Source organism: Glossina fuscipes, unplaced genomic scaffold, assembly GCF_014805625.2.
Source record: "Glossina fuscipes isolate IAEA_lab_2018 unplaced genomic scaffold, Yale_Gfus_2 116, whole genome shotgun sequence".
In the NCBI taxonomy this organism is placed as follows: Eukaryota; Metazoa; Arthropoda; class Insecta; order Diptera; family Glossinidae; genus Glossina; species Glossina fuscipes.
The window spans coordinates 185808-207838 of record NW_023998459.1 but is presented as its reverse complement, the minus strand read 5'-3'; the positions used below and the strand labels follow the sequence as shown (position 1 = coordinate 207838).

Sequence of the window (22031 nt, the reverse complement as noted above, 5' to 3'; positions counted from 1 at the left end):
CGATATATCTTGCGATGAAATATGGAATTTAAGTCACAGAAACATAAAATGGCTATAAAACCATTTAACATGTTTGCTTTTATTATTTTTGTGCATAGTGCATTGATAAGATAGGATATTGGAATTCAGAACTTTTTTTGTAACTCTTACAATGTGAATGCGAATTATAAACCATTTAGTAGAAAATGTATTCAATTTTCTGTAGTTTTACTGGTTCGTTTTTCTTTAACTCGAATACAAGTTTATTAATTTTTAGTTTTGCACTTACTATTGAACAATTGGAGGATTCAACAATTAGTTAGATTCGTCGTAAAGTTTGAAACGTGTACAAAATACGTATTAGAGACGCTATAGGTTGCATATACTTTTCATCGACATAAGAATCTAAGTCAATAATCGTGCGCGTCTGCCTATACGCTTCTTGTTGGAACAGTTATAGTTGGGAAAGTTGTTATAGTTTATTGTTAATATTTTTCGTAATAAATATCTATAGATCAAGTTCGAGAATAGGCGTGATTTTCCCACAATTCCGCTCATGCACAAGAAACAATAAATTGTAGTGTGAAAAAGGTATTAATAGAATATGCTGTTAAACCCCTCAGTTACATGGTGAATCAATATAATACGGTTCGAGCAACTTTGACGCAGCCCTTATTACCAAAGTATGTTGGCATGTTGATGGCTTGATAGTTTAAGGTAAATATTATATATTTACGTAGTCAACACATTTATTGCTTCTGCAATGCATTATACGGAGACACAATATTATTGATTTGATTTACTATACTATTTCGAATAATGTACTGAACTCAAAAGCTTGTAAAGACGGAAAATGTTTGAAAAATTCGTAAAAGGGTAACAATCACAAAGAGATTCTTGTTCGGGACGAATCTTCAGCAACCGATTGCTCACTTGGCTTGGTATATATTAACATATATATACATTTTTGGCAATTAGGGTTGAGCCGATTGATTGGAAGGTTATTATATCAGTTCTCACTAGCGTTTGATCATAATTTCAATTCGTAATCTGCATCCTTTTGCATATTGAAGAGGCATTGGGAAGACCAATTCAATGTTTGGAGCAGTTGTAAACGAAACATAGCCATGTTTAATTTTGACCTAAAGCAAGCATTTGGGCAGATAAGTGCGTGAGAAACCTGTAGCGTATGGGACTTGACCCACATTGATTTGGTATAAAAATCCAGCTTTGTCTAAGCATTCTGCATTATGTAATCATTGAGCTCTGGAGGTAGAACAAGCAAATAACCCTGAACGTTACTATATAGCAAAAAAAAAAACTAAATACTTTCAGTTTTTGTCTTTTTAAATTGTAGATAAATTTTTTTTGATAAATGAAGTGAACTGGACTTTTTTGTTTATGGATTGGGCATGTTCTTCTAATACAAGAACATTCTTTTGAAATAGATTTTGTCTTTTTTCTATTTTCTATGCATTTTATAAATGCTTTTAAAAACGTTGCCTTAGTCATGTCAAAGGCCTTCTTCCAATTTCAGCTTTTACATATAGAGGAAGGTTTTTTTGTAGGACATACTCAGGTAATATTATAAATACACATATATAGATGAAAGCAAAAATATGGTTAAAGAATGTTGTTCTCTGTCAGCATATACATGCTGACTTATATGTATAATATACATATGTAAACCCATAGGTTTTTGTTTTCAGAATATACAACGTGACTATGAATATTAAAACGAAATAAACAAAACTTAGGATCTTTCTTAAGCAAACGTAAGGAAATAAAAATAATATAATTACGTAATATTCACAAAGACCCTATATACTTATCGGAAATTCAGAGGTCCTATGAAAAGCAAAAGAAGAATAAATGCTACATAAATTAAATTTTTAAAAGCCAAACATGATTATTATTTCCTTTAATGAAGCTTTCAGCTTTAGTTATACCAGATCCTACCTGTATTTTCTACGAATGATACTTGTTTACAAAACTTATTAGCAACAAATATAAAAAAAACTTTTATTGTTAGTCCGATTCTGTTGAACTATTTATTTATCCATTTCCACATAAATTCGTGTAGAATGGAGTAATAGCCGAATTAAAGACCTTTAAAAGAAAAAAGACGATTTAAGGCAAAGCCCTTAATAAATAGTGGAGAGAAAAAAATGAATAGGGAAAATAGACCAACAATAGATTTCAAATTTTACATTTTAGGAAACGTTCTCCAATATGACCAACAAGTTGGCTCTTACAAAGCGACACAAAGAACGCCGTCGATTAATTTAAACGCCCGCAACCGGCGCAGGATGAGCCACCAAGATATCATCTCCTATTCAAACACACATATCAAGTCGTGAATTGAATCAAGAATAGGGTCACTGGCATAGTATTCAACGCGTTATTTCTAAATATAAAGACAAAATAATCCAAACAACTATAAAAGGTATTGGATCTTCGCGGCGTTGCGTCTGAGCAATGAAACAGAGACGCTTTCATGCAAATACGTATCATACTCACTAGATTTCTAGTGCCAGTTTTCCGGTATCGATTTGTTTCTGTCGTTTTTATTAAAAGTCGATCAAAATAATTCGAATAGATCACCCCCTTCTCAGGCTTCTTTGGACATTTTACATCATGAATGTGCCCATCTATAAAGAAATCGTTGCAAGCGCAAGGATTTGCTATAATGTTTTTAGCAACTTTTTAGCTAATGAAATTTTATTTTAAAGACAAGATTTAAAGCAAATATTTTTAATTAATTTTTTCATTATAATATTTGCTGAAAGCTGAAAATGATAGGTGGCAGATTTGTTTGAAAACCCAGCCGATAGCCGAATCCAAAAATTGTCGCATTTTTGTTCTGACGAAAATGTCGGACATCCATTATTTAATTGTGTTTGAATTAATCGTTCAAATGAAAAATTGCTGTAATAGTAACATTCTTTGAATGTGTTAATCAGCCATATGATTCTTTTGACGTCAGCTGTACATTTTAGTTAGGCTGTGAGATTCATAACATGAATGCATTTAATATTTTATTGTTGATATTCACAAACATGTTGTTTAACTCAATAAGTCGCAATATTTTAAAAGCTCATTCATTTACCAATACTACCACTTCCTTTTCTGATTTTGTTCACTTTTTCATAATTTTATTATAAAAGAAATTATAGTGTTATCTCTCTGTTAAATACCCTACACCGCCTTCGATAAAGTGTTTGGTCGTTTGCCGTCTTCACACCTCTATAACTTATTGCCATAAAAAGATTTGCTTTTCACGAGAATGGTTGTAAGAGGCCGGGTAGTGCGAGTAGACCAGTGTCGGCGATCTTCATCATAGTCAAATCGTCATTTATAACAATTTACGTCATAAATAAATTAATATTCTACTTTGCTGTTATGTAAAGGTTTATTTTCTGTAAGATCGTTTAAGTGGTAGAGGGATAAAAAATATGTTGATTGTGTAATTTTAGGATAGCGTTGATTACATACTTTAGGATAGCGTACATATTATTTAAAAATTTTAGAAGAACTATTTGAAGAGAGACTGCTAGTACTAACATTTCGTAACGATTCAGCGCTTATTTTCGACTTCTCAAAAGCCGGATTTTCTTCATATTGATTTATTTAATCAAAGGTGTCATTGGTGTGACAAAATAGGGCATTAGATCAGGAGCGGGTATAATCTAATTCAATAGCATTCACCATTTGATCAGAACATTTCGGCTCATTAACTTTCATAAATATACCTTGAAAACTGCGAGATAGCATATGGGCAGACGAATAGATGGACATTACTAAAAATGATTTTTAATTAATTGGTTTAATAAAAAAATGTTGTATTTAAAGTCCTTCAGATGCCGCGCACATTCGAAAAAAACTCCATATGCTCCCATTATAAGTGATATATAGTGTAATAAATTCTTCTTTACATTGGAGCTGATCTTTTATACTCAGTGTCTTAAAGCAATACAGTATTGTAACGAAATTGTTTGTCAACTGTGCTAGTCTTTACATCAACATCCGACAGGTAGCCTAAGTCTAACTTATTGTTTACCAACTAGTAAAATTTGTTTGCCTAATCTGGATGTGATTTTAATTGTATCGCTCACATTTTCTAAATTGGGTTCTTTGTCGTAAAATAAACGGATATAAAATATACCAACGCATAATATTCATTTCAGTTTTACCTATGGACAGATAGACAAGAGTAATTCTACTCGGGGTCCTAGGTTTCAAGAATGTCCAAACATCGGTATTTCATTTAAAGAAAAGCTAACTATTCCGTTATTTTTTAATTGTGGTTGTAAGCGTCCCAGAGCCAAAACTCACATTACTATTTACCATACAAATATGACGAAGCAATGTATCAAAAGTTATGCATGGTGTATGTATAGTATAAACAAAAGAAAAACTTTTTTATCGTATATCTCAAAACCAATTAGAAGGCACTTTCAATTAACCTAAAAGTATTTATAGAACAATTTAACTTAAAGTGAATACTTTATCTTAAAGACCATTACGAATATTTGCGCTACATAACATAAGTTAACATATCTAAAATATCATTAAAATTTTCCACAACATTTAACCTGCTCAAGTCTATGACATTAAATGCCTACTTGGTTTTTAAGTTGCCTGTTTTTTGCCTTTTTTGCACACACACGCACACATCAAGGTTTGGAATAACATTTATTTATTGCCAACTTAAGTAAAAGAATATAAATTTACACATGCACAGGCTCGCAAGCAAAACTCTGAGACCACCATTCCGTACACACAGTTTTACAGTTATGTCTGTTACTTGTAATGATTTTACAGATGCATAATTATTAATAAATAAATATTTGAATATCTAATATAATAATCAAACGATCAACTTAGACCAAAGTAAAGTTTTTTAAAGTTTTAATTTGTTTATACTAATCAGATATCTCGATACTTTCCTTCTCTTTCTTCCTCTTCCGTCTGTCTTTCATATTGTATGCAGACTAAGTAATTATTACAAACATTACACATTTATCAGGTCTTTGCCATATAAAGCAACGTTTATATATACATAAATATTATTTCTCAATTTGCAGCTACCTCCCAGCATTTGTATATACATTTACATATCTATGTACGTGTTCATAAAGTAACAAGTGTACAAAGTGAAAAATTTGTAATCCGCTTGCGACGCATCTTGAACGCTCATCACACGTAAGCACACATAATAGAATAGGAAGATTTCCTTAATTCTAACCTTGTCAGTAAAAAAAATCGATTTACAATGATGTTTTTGATAATTTTGATTAGATGGTTTTGGTGAACTTCATACTTTACGCTGAAAGTGTATACTATTTTTTTTTTTTATATATTATTTTTAAAGGCAAATTTTGGATATGAATAAAGTATGTATATGTGTGCTTTCCGCTAATGACCAAATAAAAAAGAAGCACATTAGAGGAGATATATAAAAACTGAGAAGTAATCTTTTAATTGTATTCAGCACAATGACATTTTTTGTTAAAGGAGTTTCTTCTATAGTACATATATCACATCAAGTAGATTTTTTGCATCTTACATGTCGTGCGATATTGTCGAAAACAAAATTTATGAACGGACGGACAGACAAACCATTGTTATATTTAACATATACGTTATTGTTACTAACCAAATAAGAAACTTGTTCTGCCACCCTTTTTTGTTGGTTCTCATATAAAATTAAGCAGAATTTTCGTTTTCCATTTGTCGAGTCAGCCGGCATTTTCTCACAGTAAAATAGCAACTATTAGTAACCGTACAACAAACACCGCATAACAAAAGTTTATGTGTGTTTATTATTATATGGTTGCCTGAAATTATGCTAGAGTTTTGTAAACTTTTTATTTGGCATTGCGTCTGGATATTCATTTTTAACTACTTGCATATTATATGTACATATATATGTATGACTTTTAAGAGGCTTATGCGGTTGCAAAATTTCAACTTTAAACAAAATAAACGGAAAAAAGCTTAATTAGTTGCTATAATTGAATTTATTAAGATTATAATGTAATGGAATTTTTTAAATCTTGAGACGGAGAAAGAGAAGTATAGCGAGATATATAAACAGAAACAAAACAACGTTAAACGTAAGAGTAATACGTATACGCACGAAAACGCGTAAAGTAAATTTGAAGAAAAGAAGCGAAAAACGAAATTAATTGAAATTAATAAGGAAAGAGAAAAATAAAAAAAGTGTGAGAAAGATAGAGTGGGAGCATGATAACGAGAGAGACAGAAAGAAAGATATAGAAGGAGAAAGAGAAAGAGAGAAAGAGATAGACGTAACTTATATTTAACGATGTTTCCTTTCTAAAGGGAAGACATTTATATCGATAGCAATGCTTTTATTTTATATATAACTGCTTTCAGCTGATGCACATATCAAAAAAGTTGGAGAGATCATTCTTAAAGAGATTTAATTTGTTCTTATGAAGAAAATTACAATAGTTTTTTATACTGCGCAGCGTTTGAGTGGAGAGTTACATTGACGTGCATAGAACAAGAAAATGTAAAATAACAAGTAAGAAAATTATAGTCGGGGAGAGCCGAATCTCGTAGGCCCACCCCTATGATTTTCGAATTCGACTCCCCAAATTCTTTAACTAATCCACCAGGTCGTTGTGTCCACCTTATTCATTTTAGAACTAATCCATTTTTAGGCAAATAATATACCTATATTAGAGAAGTGCACAAAATAGTTTTAAAAGTTCTGTCTTGTTTGCATTATAATAAGCATAAAACCTCAAAAAATTGAGAAGAATAAAATGTGTTCACTTCTCGCGTTGTGTGGATGTTGCCGATTTTTTACATTTCCCCACGTAAAGAGTATGTCAATTTCTTAGTGTATTTCTTAGCTTTTTGGCTTTATTCGTGTCTAAATTATAATAACCTTTAAAAGATTAAAGTGTAAATTTAACTTATATGAATTATGTTAATCCTTTACGTGAAAAATTTTCTTTGGTTTTGTGCAATCAACAATTAGAGCTCTTGGTAAAAGTCTTACTTTTTTTCTGTTAATTTTTGTTTACTGTTTTTTTTGCTATCGCTCTATATTTACACTGAAAACGAAAGTGAGAAGTTTGCTTTAATTTGCTGAAAATTTGTGCCGTGGAATCTTTTAGTGTTTTGTTTGTTTTTTCTTCATAAGCTCCTTTTGTTGTTTTTACTGGACATGGATTGTTTCTTTACACCATGTCGTGCGAAAACAGGCACTGAATCTGAACGATTCATCTCGTGATGGCTGTGATCATTTTTGTCAAACAAAGTGTGCTGGTATTAACGGCCGTGCTGCTGATGCAGTTCTTGATCCCTCAAAAGGCTTACGGTGGTCATGTCTTGACTGCAGAGGGACATAGATATCTACGAACTCTTCACGGAGACGAGAAATTGTTTCTCAGATTTGAGCAAAAATCTCGGCTCCATGTGGGAGAAGTTTAAAATAATTAAGACTAGGTTTAATGACTCATCGTCTTTTTCAGCTAGCAACGTTACAACTCGTAGCGTAACGTGTGGTTCGTCATCATGAGTTCTTCTAAGTCTGATTCAATGGTATAAGTTAGTGCTTTCTCAAAGTCTACAAAGAACGTTAGCGTTTCTGCTATTGTTGAGTCGGTGGCTAACGAAAAAGTTACAAAGAAACCGGGAAGTCCTTCCGGTTTGAGCTATGCTGAAGTGGCAAGGGTATCTCCTCCCATTGGCGTCACTCAATCTACTGAGGCGTCATCGCCTAAAACTAATAAAGAGAACTAATAAAGAGAATCTACCGATATAGCCATTGCGTTGGGTGACTTCAATTTGCCTCAAGTCACTTAGTGTTACAGTGATAATTCTGACTGTTTGATTCCCACTTTATCATCTGATAGAGCTGTCGCGATCTTTAATGATTTTTTTTTATCATAATTTATGTCAATATACCCCTACCCCTAATTGCAATGGTAGACTGCTTGATCTTTGCTTTGCCAATTTTCCTCAGATTAGTGTTAATTGTTGTCTACCCTTTAGTTTACCTGAGGATCCTTATCATCCAGCAATGAATATCTCCTTTCTTTATAAACATGATGGTTTGTTGAGCTGCCCTAACCTTCCAAATTCAACTTTTTCAAATAAATATTATGATTTCCATAAAACCAATGTTTCAATGCTAAAATCAAATCTTTCACATATTATGCTTGGTTTCTCAAGTATTGATAGCTTACTATCATCCTTCTATTATAAAGTAAATCTAGCTGCTCGAAGCAGCCCCCGTGGTTTAATAAGACAACTAAATATTAAAAGAATAGGAAGACAAGCTTTTCAAAAGATTTTCGAAAAATGGTTCTTCTTTCTTCCTCGACTATTTCGCTTACTCAGTGGCAAGGCAATATTATTGAAGATACCTTCAGTTTGTTAAATCCTCTTTGTTCGCTTATCCTAAATACTTTTTTAAGTTCGTTAAATCCAAAAGAAAAATCTCCGTAAATCCCTCGCATGTTTCTTTTAATGAATGGCTCTGAGCCCTCGGATGATATTGGAACCTCAAATCTCGATTTGTCAGCAAACTATCCATATCCGATTACTAATTTGGTTTCAATTGCTAATTTGGTTATTTCCGGAAATAACTTTTTTGAAGGGGTGATATCTCTAAAATATAATGGTGCGCCTGAGCCTCATGGAATTCCATCATGTGTACTTATATCGTGTGCTGGCGAGCTATGTGGTGTTATCTCAAAGATTTTTAACCAATCCTTGAATTTAGGTGCTTTACCTTTGTGTTGGAAGAGTACTTTCTTTATTCCTATGCACAAAAGTTGAAGTAGACAACTTGTGGAGAACTACAGAGGCATTGCCAAGTTGAGTGTCTTGCCTAAACTTTTCGAGCTAATTGTGACTCAGCATATGGCCTTGGCCATCAAATCGTATACTTCTCCTCTCCAACATGGCTTTCTACGGTGACCAATCTGTTAGAGTTTGCTTCTCATGTTTTCAAGGCTTTTTCCATTGGCTCTCGCACTTTTAGCAAAGCGTTTGATTTGGTTAACCATAAACTACTTTTCTTTAAACTCCAAGCCTCTGGCTTCCCTTTCTGTTTAGTGGAATAGATAAACTCTTTTCTGCACAATAGATCCTTCAGGGTTTTGTTTAGCTTCATTATTTCGGATGAATTCCCCGTGACGTCTGGCGTACCTGGCGGTAGGTAGCGACTTAGGACCAATTTTATTTAATTTATACACCAATGATTAGGCTTCGGTGGTTAAATCCGGCGAGATCATAATGTATGCCGATGATGTGAAACTGTTATCTTGCTTTTCCGTAGAATCGCAATCACATCAGCTTCACAGTGACTTGAATAATTTGGTTGCATGGTGATCGTTGAAACTTCTTAAACTAAATCTAAATAAATGTAAGAAGCTTTCTTTCTCAAGAAGGAAGTCATTTATTACTCAGTATTTTATTGATTCGCACAAGCTGGAGGACGTCAATTTGTTGACAGATTTAGGCTTTCTATTTGACCATAGCTTACGTTTCAACTTGCATATTGAGCCCTCGTTAAGCAAAGCTTAATCCGCGCTTGGTTTTATAAAGAGGTGTTTCAAAGACCTTGATGATCCTTATATTACGAAAAGGCTGTACATGCGTTTGGTTAGATCTATACCCGAGTATGCCTCTGTTGTGTGGTCTCCTTCATATAGATGCTATGCAGCTTTAATTGAATTTGTTCAAAAGCAATTCTTCCTCTTTACCCCTAGGAATTTGGGTTGAGACCCGATTGCCTCTCATCTACTCTATGAAAATAGGTTTCTTCTATTTTTCTTGTTCTTGGGGTTTCCTTCTTAAACAAAAGTAATAAATGGTACTACTGATTCGCCCGCATTACTTGGTGAAATAAGCTTTAATGTCTCTAAACGCTTCTCTAGGCACTTTACCGTGGTTAAACCTAGTCAATGTAAATAAAATTGTGAGCTGTTTAACACTCACAGATTTGTTTACAGAAGCCTAAATGATGTCTATCACTTATTCTCATTATCGGACTCTTTAAAGTCAATTAAACCAACTTTGCTTAATATGCCCGATTTACCCATGTCGTACTTAAACTAGCATTTCATTCTTAATATCTCATTTTTTATTTAAAATAATATTGTGTTGTGAACGTGTCGTTTCCCAAGCTTAGGCCTGTTTGCAATGGTTTAGGGGTTCACTTGCAACCTGGATCTGTTCTTGTTGCGGGTGTGCTTCTGTGCTAGCTGTGTATATGCTTTTTTTTTTCTCTCTTTTTATTTATTCATACATTAATTATTATTTTTAACTTTTTAATTTATTTCTTAACTTACTTTGTAATTATTATCATTCTTAAGACGGCAACTCTGTTCAAGCGCTGGGGTCATATTTTTTTCTTTGTGAAAAAAATTTTTGCAGTTTATTCTTTTATTTAATTTCTTTATTGCGTTATACGTTTTTAAAAGTTTTCAAACTTATTAAAATTTGTTGAACTTTTTGTGTGTTTATTGCTAAAGCTTATCATCGCGGATACCGTACGTGTTTCCTGTAAATACGAAAACAAAAAAAATTAAAAACATTTGACATTATCTTCAGTAGTTTCCCAAACCTTTTCAAGTGCGTAGTTATTTCACAAATAATAAACAATAGACAACCATAAGGCATAATGGCCCCGGGGCCGCCAGATAAAAACTCGAATAGATTTCATGTATTGGCTGACACATCCCCCCTAAGAAAAAAAGTAAAAACTCCGATTTTCCGGTATTGCCAATCAGTGATATACCTCCTATTGATAAAAAATATATTGTTATTTCTTCAACCGATGCTCGAATAACAATTTCCCAAATTAGCCCTTTTGCTATAAAAAAAGCTCTAGATAGCATTACAACATACATCGACTCGATCTCGATTCTACGCGATGGGAATTTACTGGTCCTCGCTGGGAACCCGCGAGCAACCGAAAAACTAATAAAGGCCAATTCTTTAGCTAATCTATGTGCTATTTCAGCTAAACTACATGAGAAACTTAACTCGGTTCGAGGCGTAATTTATGCCCCTTGCTTAAAGCATGAGCCGGAAGATGAAGTTGTCCGCGAAATGGGCAATCAAGGAGTGACTGAAGTATATAAATTCACCAAACCGAATGATGAAGGAAAAACACGCTCTCCTACATGAAGGATTATTTTAACTTTTGATCGCTATCGATTACCGCTAACTGTTGATGTGGCGTGGTATAAATGTAAAGTAGAACTATACATCCCAAATCCTATGAGGTGTAAAAATTGCCAACGCCTGGTTCATACGGCAAAAAGATGCACTAGTGCTGCATCTTGTGCTAACTGTGGTCATCCTCCACATTCTGAAAGCTGTACCCGTAGTTTCTGCATAAATTGCAATGATCAACACTCAATGTTAGACAAACAATGCCCACGTTTTGTACAGATGCGTGAAATACTAAAAATCAAAACAGAAAATTACTGTAGCATGGGCGAAGCGCGACGCACATACCGGGGAAGAAATCCATCTGCAGCTCATGGAATTGGCAAAAGTAATACCTACGCTGCTGTTGCCTCGCAAATCGAGCCTAGTAAGACTTTAACTTCAACTGCTTCCAATGAAAAACCTGTTCCACCATTAACCAAAAAGTATATTGCGAAAACAGTTACATCACCCGCCAAAGATAATATTGAAAAAACCAAAACAACACCAAATATTGAAAAAATTGAAACAACAACATATATGCTAAAATCTAATATACTAAACTCTCCAGAATCTCCAGCTCTCAACTTTACTCAACAAACTACAAATGGTAATGAACCCATTCTTTCATCCATTAATCAACCTTCAATTTCAAATTATTCACGTGCCCCCACTCGTTGCGCTTCAAATGTACCAAACCACGTGAGTACAAATTATTCTGCTGGTAAGAATAAATCACTCACGAAAAATTCCTATAGCGACCTTCTCGACCGAGACGCTGACATGGCAACCTAACCCTCCTTCCACTCTGCTTCCATTTCATTACAATTAAATAAAGTTTTTAAAATTCTACAATGGAACATTAAGGGACTTATTAATAATTTTGATGAACTCCGTACACTCATAAGTGATTTTAATCCAACCTTTTTATCGCTTTAAGAAACCCATTGTAGAAGCTCTTTTAATCCTATTCCACCCAAATCATATACTGGATACTTCACGAATGCTGATCAAAATTCATATTCCAAACAAGGAATAGGTGTTTTTATAAAATCAAATATACCTCACAAACGCATAAATTTAAGCTCAAATATACAAGCCGTAGCGATACAAATAATGTTAAATATAAAATTTACAGTGCTTTCGCTCTATATTCCACCTTCGCAATCGTTTTCTCAGCAAGAACTCTACAAGTTATTCTCCGTATTCCTTCTCCATTATTTATATGCGGCGATTTCAACAGCTGGAATACCATCTGGGGCTCAATAGTGAACAACACTCGCGGTACTGTTTTAGAAAAAGCCTTTTTTCAAAGCAACCTTTGCGTTTTAAATGATGGAAAACCAACGCACTTTTCAACTCATCATACTTTTTCACATATTGATTTAACATGTTGCTCTCCCTCACTTCTTCCTTTGGTTTCCTGGTCTATTTCTGATGATCTACATAATAGTGATCACTTTCCAATTATAATCGATCTTAAACTTTCAACGTCCACTGTTACTCCAGTAAAACAGGCCAAATTCCTCCTAGATAAAGCGGACTGGATCAACTACTCTAAACAGGTGGAGTCATTTTTGAATTCAAAGCCATTTAACGGGAACTGCAACCATGATGCTCCTATTATGTCTAAAGCACGGCTGCTCATGTTTCTATTCCTCAATCCAACACCTCTTTTAAACGAGCTAGGATTCCTTGGTGGAACAACACGCTCGTTTTTGAGGAAAAATAAAATGGATCTATGGCACCGCTTTAAGAGATGTCCTGATCAGGATCATTTCTTATTATACAAAAAGGCCAATGCTCTATTCAGGAAGGAACTACGAAAATCAAAGGCACTTAGTTTCGAACTTTTTTCGAGAGGAATTCACAGAAATACATCAATGAAAGCTATCTGGAACAAAATCAACAGACTCAATGGGACTTCAAATCTGAACGAAATTTCTGCCATCTGCACCCCTATTGACACCTTAACTAACGAATATGAGATTTTTAATTAGTTTGGAAAAGTGTGGTGCGAATACTCCTCTGACAGCAACTTCTCCAATGCTTTCATCGAAAATAAAAGGACTTCAATATCTCTTTCAAATAATATTGATAGATGTGCTATGTTCCTGGAAAATTGCATATCCACCTTAGAACTTGGAAGCTGTCCCTCCAATTTGAAGGGGAGGACACCTGGACTAGACCGCATCTCATACCAAATGATCAGTAAAATGATCAGTCTAGTAAAAAGAAATTACTGGACCTATATAATACGGTATTTTTGACTGGCCATATACCCTACATGTGGAAACTGGCTACAGTTGTTTCAATTCCAAAGTCAAAAAATGCCTCCATCGCATCGGACTATCGCCCAATCTCTCTTTTATATTGCTTCTCGAAGGTATTAGAAAAGATTATGGCATATAGATTATCTTGGTTTCTTGAGTCCAAGAACCTGATTACAGAGGAACAAGTTGGTTTCAAGCGGGGTAGAGGGCAAAGCAATTTCCGAACGGAATCATGTAACAATTCTCTCTATTGATTTCGAAAAAGCATTTGACAGAGTTGGTCTTCATGTTATTTTAAGACTCTTGAAATCATGGAATGTTGGACCCAAATTCTTCAACTACATCAAATCATGCATGTCGCATTGGCTGTTCAAAGTTAGAATCAACAATCATCTCTCTGACTCCTTTCCGCTAATGAATGGCATTCCGCAAGGAGCTCCTCTCTCTGTCACGCTTTTCCAAATCGCCTTCAACGAAATTAGCAAAATTCTTTGCTGTGTACCAAGAGTGGAGCATTGGAAAAAGACAACAAGAAAGCAATCAACATCCTCGAATCTATTGCACGAGAGATCTCCACATGGGCAAACTCGTCAGGGGCTAAAATTTCTACACAAAAATCAAAAAAAAATGCACATTTGTCGAAAACAAACGCTACAGGACAGGTTCTCCTCAACCACATATTTCACGAAAATACTTCAACTTTCACAACCGAAGCCAGAGCTATCGTTCACGCTGCGAACTTTGCCCATAAAAAGAAACTCAAAACCGTCATTGTTACCGACAGTTTTTCTGTATTACTAGCTATTCGGAACCCTTCGACTTCGAGATGGAGCACCATCAACAAATTAAGGAATATAATTACTAAACCCGACGGAAAAATTAAAATGTTATGGGTACCAAGTCACATCGGTTTACTGGGAAATGGGCAGGCTGATCGAGCGGCAAAGTATGCTGCTTCTGCTCCTCTAACTATGGATGATGTCATGGAAAAGTTGGATCTTCAAAGATACATTGGAAGAAAAGTTAAAGAGAAAATTGCAGTAGGAAATTTACAATACCATCATCAACACTACTCTTCCATTAACCCTCAATTAACTCCACCTTTATATCCAACAAATGTGGAGAAAACCAAGTTCCAAACATTTTCGAGAATTCGCCTTGGTCATACAATTGCAACTCACCAATGGATCCTGAAGAAGTCTTCTTCCCCAATCTGATGTTGTGGAAAAACTCTTACTATAAAGCACATTCTCTGCGACTGCCTCAACTTTTCCTTGGCTAGAAGTATTGCATTTGGAACGATTAACCCTTTGTACATTCTACAATCAACTTCAGAACAGAATATCAATTCAATATTTTACTTTATTAATACTACTACGCTTATTATCGAATATCCATTTATTTAAATTAGAGCCGATAGCCTGTGTTGCTAGTGCTCAATGTTTTTTTTTAGTCGTAGAATTTATTTCATTAGTCTAAAATTAAAATAATAATAATACTAATAATACTAATATTATCATTCTTTTTTTCTCTCTTTTTAATAGTGTACTACTTTTAAAACAATTAGTATAAGATTTTTTTTAAGATGCGCTGAATTCAACTGTAAGTTGCTTTAGTTGAATTTCATGTGTAAATAAGTAAAATAAAATAAAAAAAAAGAAAAACCGTTACTTTTTCTGTGCGAATTTATTAAAGACTTAGTTTAATTCTATAATATATACTCTGTGAAGCAATAAAGTGTGTAAAATTTGGAATTATAAACTTGGGTTTTCGGTCAAGATTATCCATTGCGTGAAGTTTGAGACACCTTTCGCTTTTCGTAAATTCTTAAAGTAGCAGAATTTAGTAGAGATAAATTACTAATAGAAATCTTGATATAAACATATGAAGATTTTAATTTCGCTCTTTACGGTGTTTTGTAATACTTCGCGGAGAATGTTGAATATACCGTGGTTTTCTCTATCGGGCACGCAGTATAAAGATTTTGTAATGATAAGAGTCGATCTTAGTGGGTGTAATCATACCTAAAGTAAAGTTTTGGGTTGTTGGACCAAACGTATTAAAGTTACTGAATCTATTAAAATGATCTTATCGAGAGATTGCTTATTTATCGTTAAAGCTTCTTTATTTGTATTTTGCTCTTATAGTGGATTATTCCCTTCACTCTTCGTCGATCGGTGCCATTTTAGGACCTAGAACACTATAAAGTGTTTACGTTGATTAAAACTTTTCAAGAAACGATAAATTATTTACTTACCGCGACTATTACAGGCTGTCTAAAGCGGCGAACGGACAATAATAAAAGTAAAAACCTCACTGAAATATGTGACGTAGCTTGGCTTAGCTTGGTTTAGCCGAAATTAGCAAACAAACTACTTTCGCGGATAGACATTAGCGATTAAGCTATCTTGTGCAATTGTTCTCCACTTTAAAGAGCTAACACATTATTCACATTACAAAGAAACTCTACAATTGGAGTATTCCCATTATATCATGTAGAGGGAATTTATTAAGTTTGCTATTTAGTTGTAGTGAATTGCCGAAAATTTCTAAGCATTCCTATTTAGACAAACGAGCTTCAGCCGTTCTTCTTCTTTCCATAATTGTCTGCTAAGACCAACTTTACAACCGCAACACTTTGATACTGAGCTTTTTATTAAAAGAAATTCTTCCGTACGATTAATTTGCACCAATTGGCGAATGTCTCTTAAGTTGCTTTACAACACCTTGTCTAACTTAATTTTCTTCCTTTATCAAGTTTCTAAATATCTCTTCTTTAAGTCTTGCATCTAGTAAATTTTCCAACTTTTTACTTTTTCTTACAATGCGCGCATGCTAATCCGACACAATAAACGAGTTACGCCTCGATTTAATGTTAAATTAGAGAAGGTAACGATGAAGGGAAGTCTTCGTTCGATTAGGTCTTAAACTATATACAACAGACGTTTTAGTCTAATGAGAAAGTAAATCCACCTTGAAAGCGAGTTCTTATACCCCTCACTTGAATAAACTGCATATAAAATGCTAAATACTTTTTGGAATCGGGCGTTCGGAATTGATTATACGATTTAGTTCGGCATGGATTGTAAATTAAAGATTTTCGCTTATTATCGCCCGTATGACCGCCGTTTGTAAAATTAATCTTCAGTTAAGAATAGTGGTGTCAAGTTTGAACTTTTTTCTTAATTTTCTTACCATGGCCAGGAATATGTTTTATACTTTCTCTGATGCAAATTTCCAATGCATTCTGGTACACTATCTATTCATTATACTATTTAGTTCATCCGTCGATAGCAGGTGTAAAAATGTGGTAAACACATTCGGTTGCAAAATTTTTACTTAAGCCATAAAGTTAACGAAGCCAGGATGTGAACTTATGGCTGATTATCGGTCCTTGAATTCGCAACTAATTTCTTAACCTTCCACTACACTATTATCTTTTTGTTTATCATTTGTTTGTCCTTTATGTCTAACGTATCATCAAACTCAGTAAGGGTCTTTTGTTTGCGTACGTCCTGTCCAGACTGATTACAATCTTTCCTTATACGTGCACATGTACGTACCGAGAAAAAAGCAAATAAACTACATATCATTAATTCTTAATGTTGGACATGACTCATGTTAAATTATATCAACGCCATAGAATTTCAGCTAAAACAAAGTCTAACTTGACTGTAACATGTACTCAGTACGTTAGTTCTTACCACTATATTCACAATTTATAAAATAAATGTTTACCAGTGCAGAGAAAAGAAGACAGAAGCGAGCATAGTAACATTTGGCTTTGGCTTAAAGAATATCTTACGTTTATATGTCTCGTTCTGTTTATTCAATATTTGTTTCCATCTCTGTATGAATAATAAAAAATAAAACGACATGCGAAGAGAAATAAAACTGACAGCAAAGAAAAACAAACAAAAAGAAAAAAAAGAAAGAAACATTAAACACGCAGCGACTTTGACAAATTTATAGAAATAGCTTTCAAAAAGAAAAAAAAAAAAGTATATATTCTAAATTAAATATTAAAGCCGTTATGTAAAAAAACTATTCGGTAAATATTTTTTATTAAGTTTCACTTTTAGATCGATTTAAAATTTATGGAATTTTAACAAATGATATTTTTAATTAAAAGCAACTAAGAAATTCACCGTCACTTTGAGGCGAATTTTTGAAACCAGCTTCCTGCAGCCAATATATAGCACAATGATCAAATTTTATTCTCAATTACGATACGTCAGTTTGAAAATCCTAATCATTTTTGCACTGATTTTACGATGTTTGTACGAAATTTTAGCATTATTTTAGGGCTGTGTCTGCTATATGGCGTAAATTATTGAAAATAGCATTTTCTCATGCTCAATTCTATAAGATTTTCCTTCTCCATTTGTTTTTTTTCTTTTTTTTTTTTATATAGCCATTAAAAAGCAAGTTCCTATAGGGATTCTTCACAATTTGAAATGTGAACTGTAAGACCGTTAAATAGCTGTCATAAACCTATTGTTTATGACTGTTTTAAATATATTATTATCCTTTTTTTTAAATCATTTTTCATTTTTGTCTTGTAATTAATTCAATACTTTTAATATTCGACGTTATTATAGCGTTGATAGTCGCATTTTAATTAGCGTTTAATTTGTGTGAAAGAAAAACATAATTGATTTTTAAATATTTAATTAGACATTACTAGGATTTTTCGGGAATGAGGGCAGTGGTATGTAATCTAATTTACCGCGGCTTTACAACCTGCGCATAAAGTTTGCAAATATCGAATTTAACATATATGCAGATTAATGGTGATTGTTATAAACATTGATTGCATTATTATTATTATTATTATTATTCTTTTTTTTTTGTTGTGATTGTTCTAATGTCGACAGTCAGAAATAATTAAAATTATTTATATTTTGCAGAGATTTTTTCAGGCTCAACACTTTATCATTATTTAATTAGCCTATTGTTAAAGGATAAGCTAAAAAACGATCAATTTCGTTTTGTAGAAAATTGACATAATTAGTTGTCTTTTAGAGTTTAATTGATTTAACAAAATATTCCAACACCCGCGAAGCATCCACAATATTATAAAAGGCAGTTAATTTCATTAAAAGAGTTTCACAGCGCAATATACAGAATTTTGCTATTGAACACTGTCATCAAAGTTAAGACGAAAAATTTTTTATTATCTCAGAAAAGCTCTCTAAAGTTTGTTATACGTACGTACATTAATTCCATGAACTTCAATTGCGTAATGTTTGTTTGTAAGTATATTGGAGATTATGCTGCGACGAATTTTCATTTTGTCACAAGTCTTTTCATCGAATTGCGCCTTTAAAAGAAATGAGATCCGACTTTTGGTAAACTATCATATCTACTGATGATGATTACCACTATGCACTACATACTACATTGCATACGAATTGACACTGAATTAATTCCTTCTACTGATTTATTATAATATCAAAAAAATATATTCAGGTGTATTCAGCTTTCAGAACAAATCATGTGGATACGTAAACTTACGATCTCCCCTGATGTCTTTCCGCCCACGGGTATTAAATCTAGCTTACCTATATTTATTATTACTAATATTTTTTAATGATTCTTTCTTTACAATTTGTTGAAAAAATTTTGGAACTTTGGAAATTTTGTCCCAAAAAAAATGTGGACGTGTACTTTAAAAGCTATAAAAATTGTAATAATAAACATTTCGTATGCCGCGTACACAATATTTAATGATTAGTCAATAGTGAAAAAACATTTTAGAAGTTTTTACTAGTTCTAAAGGACTGATCGCAAAGCCGAGCTTATTTATAGCTTTACAAATGAGAGAATATTACTCACATCATATTTCCACATCTGACATAAAACAAATCACCTTAACACTGCATACCTAGGTGTCTGTCTGTTTTCACTTACAATTTAAAGAAAAAGTTGGAATAACATTTAGGAAAATAGTCGAATGCTTACACTGCGTCCGGCTTGTGATTATTGTGGATCATTTGCAGCAAGGGTACATGCTCTTTTTTTTTTGTACGAATCGATTAAAATTGGTGTTCTGAGTTGATGCAAAGATGTCTGTTAATTTTTTTATCTGCCTGTAAATTTGTCCCTTGAACACATTTCGCAATTTATGAGGTATTTTGATGAAACTTGGTCTACTGACATCTTGTGGTATACGGACGAATCATATTGAAAATAAACTGGGTTCTACTTTCACATAGCACCCTATTTTGAAGAAGTGAAAGAAGTGGAAAATAATTTCCATAATATTGGCCAGAATAATAATATGAGTAATATAATGAATGAAAATAATTTGGACGTAATGGAACCTTTTCTTGAACCAGCTACCATTTTTTATTTTAGAAATTTTGAGAAAAGAGAAATAGATAGGGAGATGGTGGTCGAAGCCTAGGGGATATATGCCCAAATCTTAAGCTTTCATTGCCTGATCAATAACTGTAGCTACCGTGCTTGAGGTTTGAGGCAACCAAAACTAATCTTTAATATTTCCTAATTAATTGCGCCAAAAAGGAATAATTTAACATATAAATTATTGCATGAAAGTTTTACTATGTTAGTCCATTTTCAAGGCAATTTCAATATCTGGGTTCTCATCAAAAGTAAAATTTTATTTGACAAAGAAATCTAATTTTTTATATTTTATGGCAAAAATAATTGACGAATAATAATCTCTTTGATCAAAGATTAAACATTCAATTTTGATCACGTCGATCAATGTCCTAAACCGTCTTCTCCTCAAGGCGCCGTTGTAAAAAGTTATTTCAATGCGAATGAAATTTCTAATTTATATTAAATTCTTTAACTTGGGTAGGCGTGCAATGTCGGGTATTTAATGGTTTGACTTGTCTTAATGTAGCGTTTTAACTTTTTTAAATTATCTTTTGAACCACATATACTCTGTATCGCCTTGAAATAACAGAACGGCCTTGCGTAATACTAGCAATTCTCTTGAAGACCATTGATTGTCGAGCGAATCTTCATGTAAACAATAAAATCGTATAATCTTTTGTGATAGATGACGATTATCTCTGCAATGCTTGCTTGGATTGTTTCATGTTAAAAAAAAAATCTTTTATCTTGATCCCTAAAATCATTCATAGCTCTTCCACAAGAGTAGGCGGGTAGGTAAGAACCCCGGGAACAAATCTCAGTGCGCCAGAGTTTACGTTGGTCGCAGCTACAGCGAGTGTTTAGTCGATACCGACATAACACTTACGCTTAGGCGCACAGATCCAATAGGCTGCAGTCAACTCTTTGTATCATCCCCTTTCTTTACTTCTTCTTCTTTCTGGCAATCACATTGTTACATGAATGGGAGACTTTCCTTGAGTGATTGATTGGTCATTAAAAAAAAAATTTCAGTATCGGAATAACTTGAAAACAAGTAAGAAAATTAAATAATAATATACATAAATAATAAAATTCGAGAGGAACCGAATCTTTTATACCCGTCACCGTTATTCTAAAAAAGACAAAAGGAGTAAGAGAACAAAATTTAGGCTTTAGTCTTGCGGGCGTTGTAGGCGAGTCCTTTAGGTCAATTCAAAATTCTTTTGTAAATTTGTAGGCCATGTTGTCATTTTCGCTAACGGGAGAAAGTTTAGCACATATACTATAAAGTTGCGTAAACAGACAGCGGCAAATGAATAGACGGATATGTTTAGGTGCAATCCAAATTTGAAAGCGGCCAAGAATTTATATACACTGTAGGATTTTTGAAGCTTGTCTTTGCACGATATATGGGTATTGAAAACAAAATTAAATTTTGATACACTATAATATTGAGTAGGCGTGCACACCTTTTTCTATTTTTGTGCACAGCTGCTACAGCATCGCCCATAGAATATGAGATCAAATTTTTGTACATTTATGTGCTATAGTTTATGAGTAAGCCGCAAAATGCGAATTTTTCATTCCTTTTGAAAAATAGGGGTGTTCTTAATTTACGTGGTCCTGTGGGCCTGTCCTTTGATCGATTTGGCCCATTTTCAAAAAAAACTTGCGTCCAGTGTTTCTGCCAAATTTTGAGTCGATAACTTCATTCTTACGGCAAGGAGAATGTTTACAACAGACGCACGCAGACGGACATGCTTAAATCGATTTAGAATTTGATGCTGATCAAGAATGTATATGCTATATATGGGGTCTCTAGTGCTTCCTTCTGAATGAATATATATAAAAATATGCTACACGAGCCAGAAATTAGAATCGAAATGTCGAAAATATGAACATTATTATGACTAAAAAACAACCTGTAGCGTAGTTCGATTTGAGGATTGTCAGGCGAAATGAAAAGTATAACCGTAAAAATTGGTTTCGAGAAGTCCTCTGAGATGCTGTCGTTTAACTGAAAAGGTTGAGACAACATATCTACGAGTAATGAGCTTCCGCGGCTTATATGACGCGAGTATTCAAAATTCATTAATCCACTATGTTCATTATCCGTCTTAAGCACCCACATGTACAATTAACTTAAAAAAGTTTTCCTTAAAATCGATTTATGTAAGCCATATTCGCTAGTCTAGTCATCGCATCTTCGCTGGAATTCCTAAAGAC

The 22031-nt window shown here is 33.5% G+C and overlaps 1 protein-coding gene across 2 annotated transcripts in view; it reads left to right on the top strand.

Annotated features, from left to right (window-relative positions):
* LOC119640274 (lachesin) overlaps window positions 1-22031 on the top strand; it is a 160868-nt gene that overhangs the window by 66865 nt on the left and 71972 nt on the right. The window lies entirely within an intron of this gene.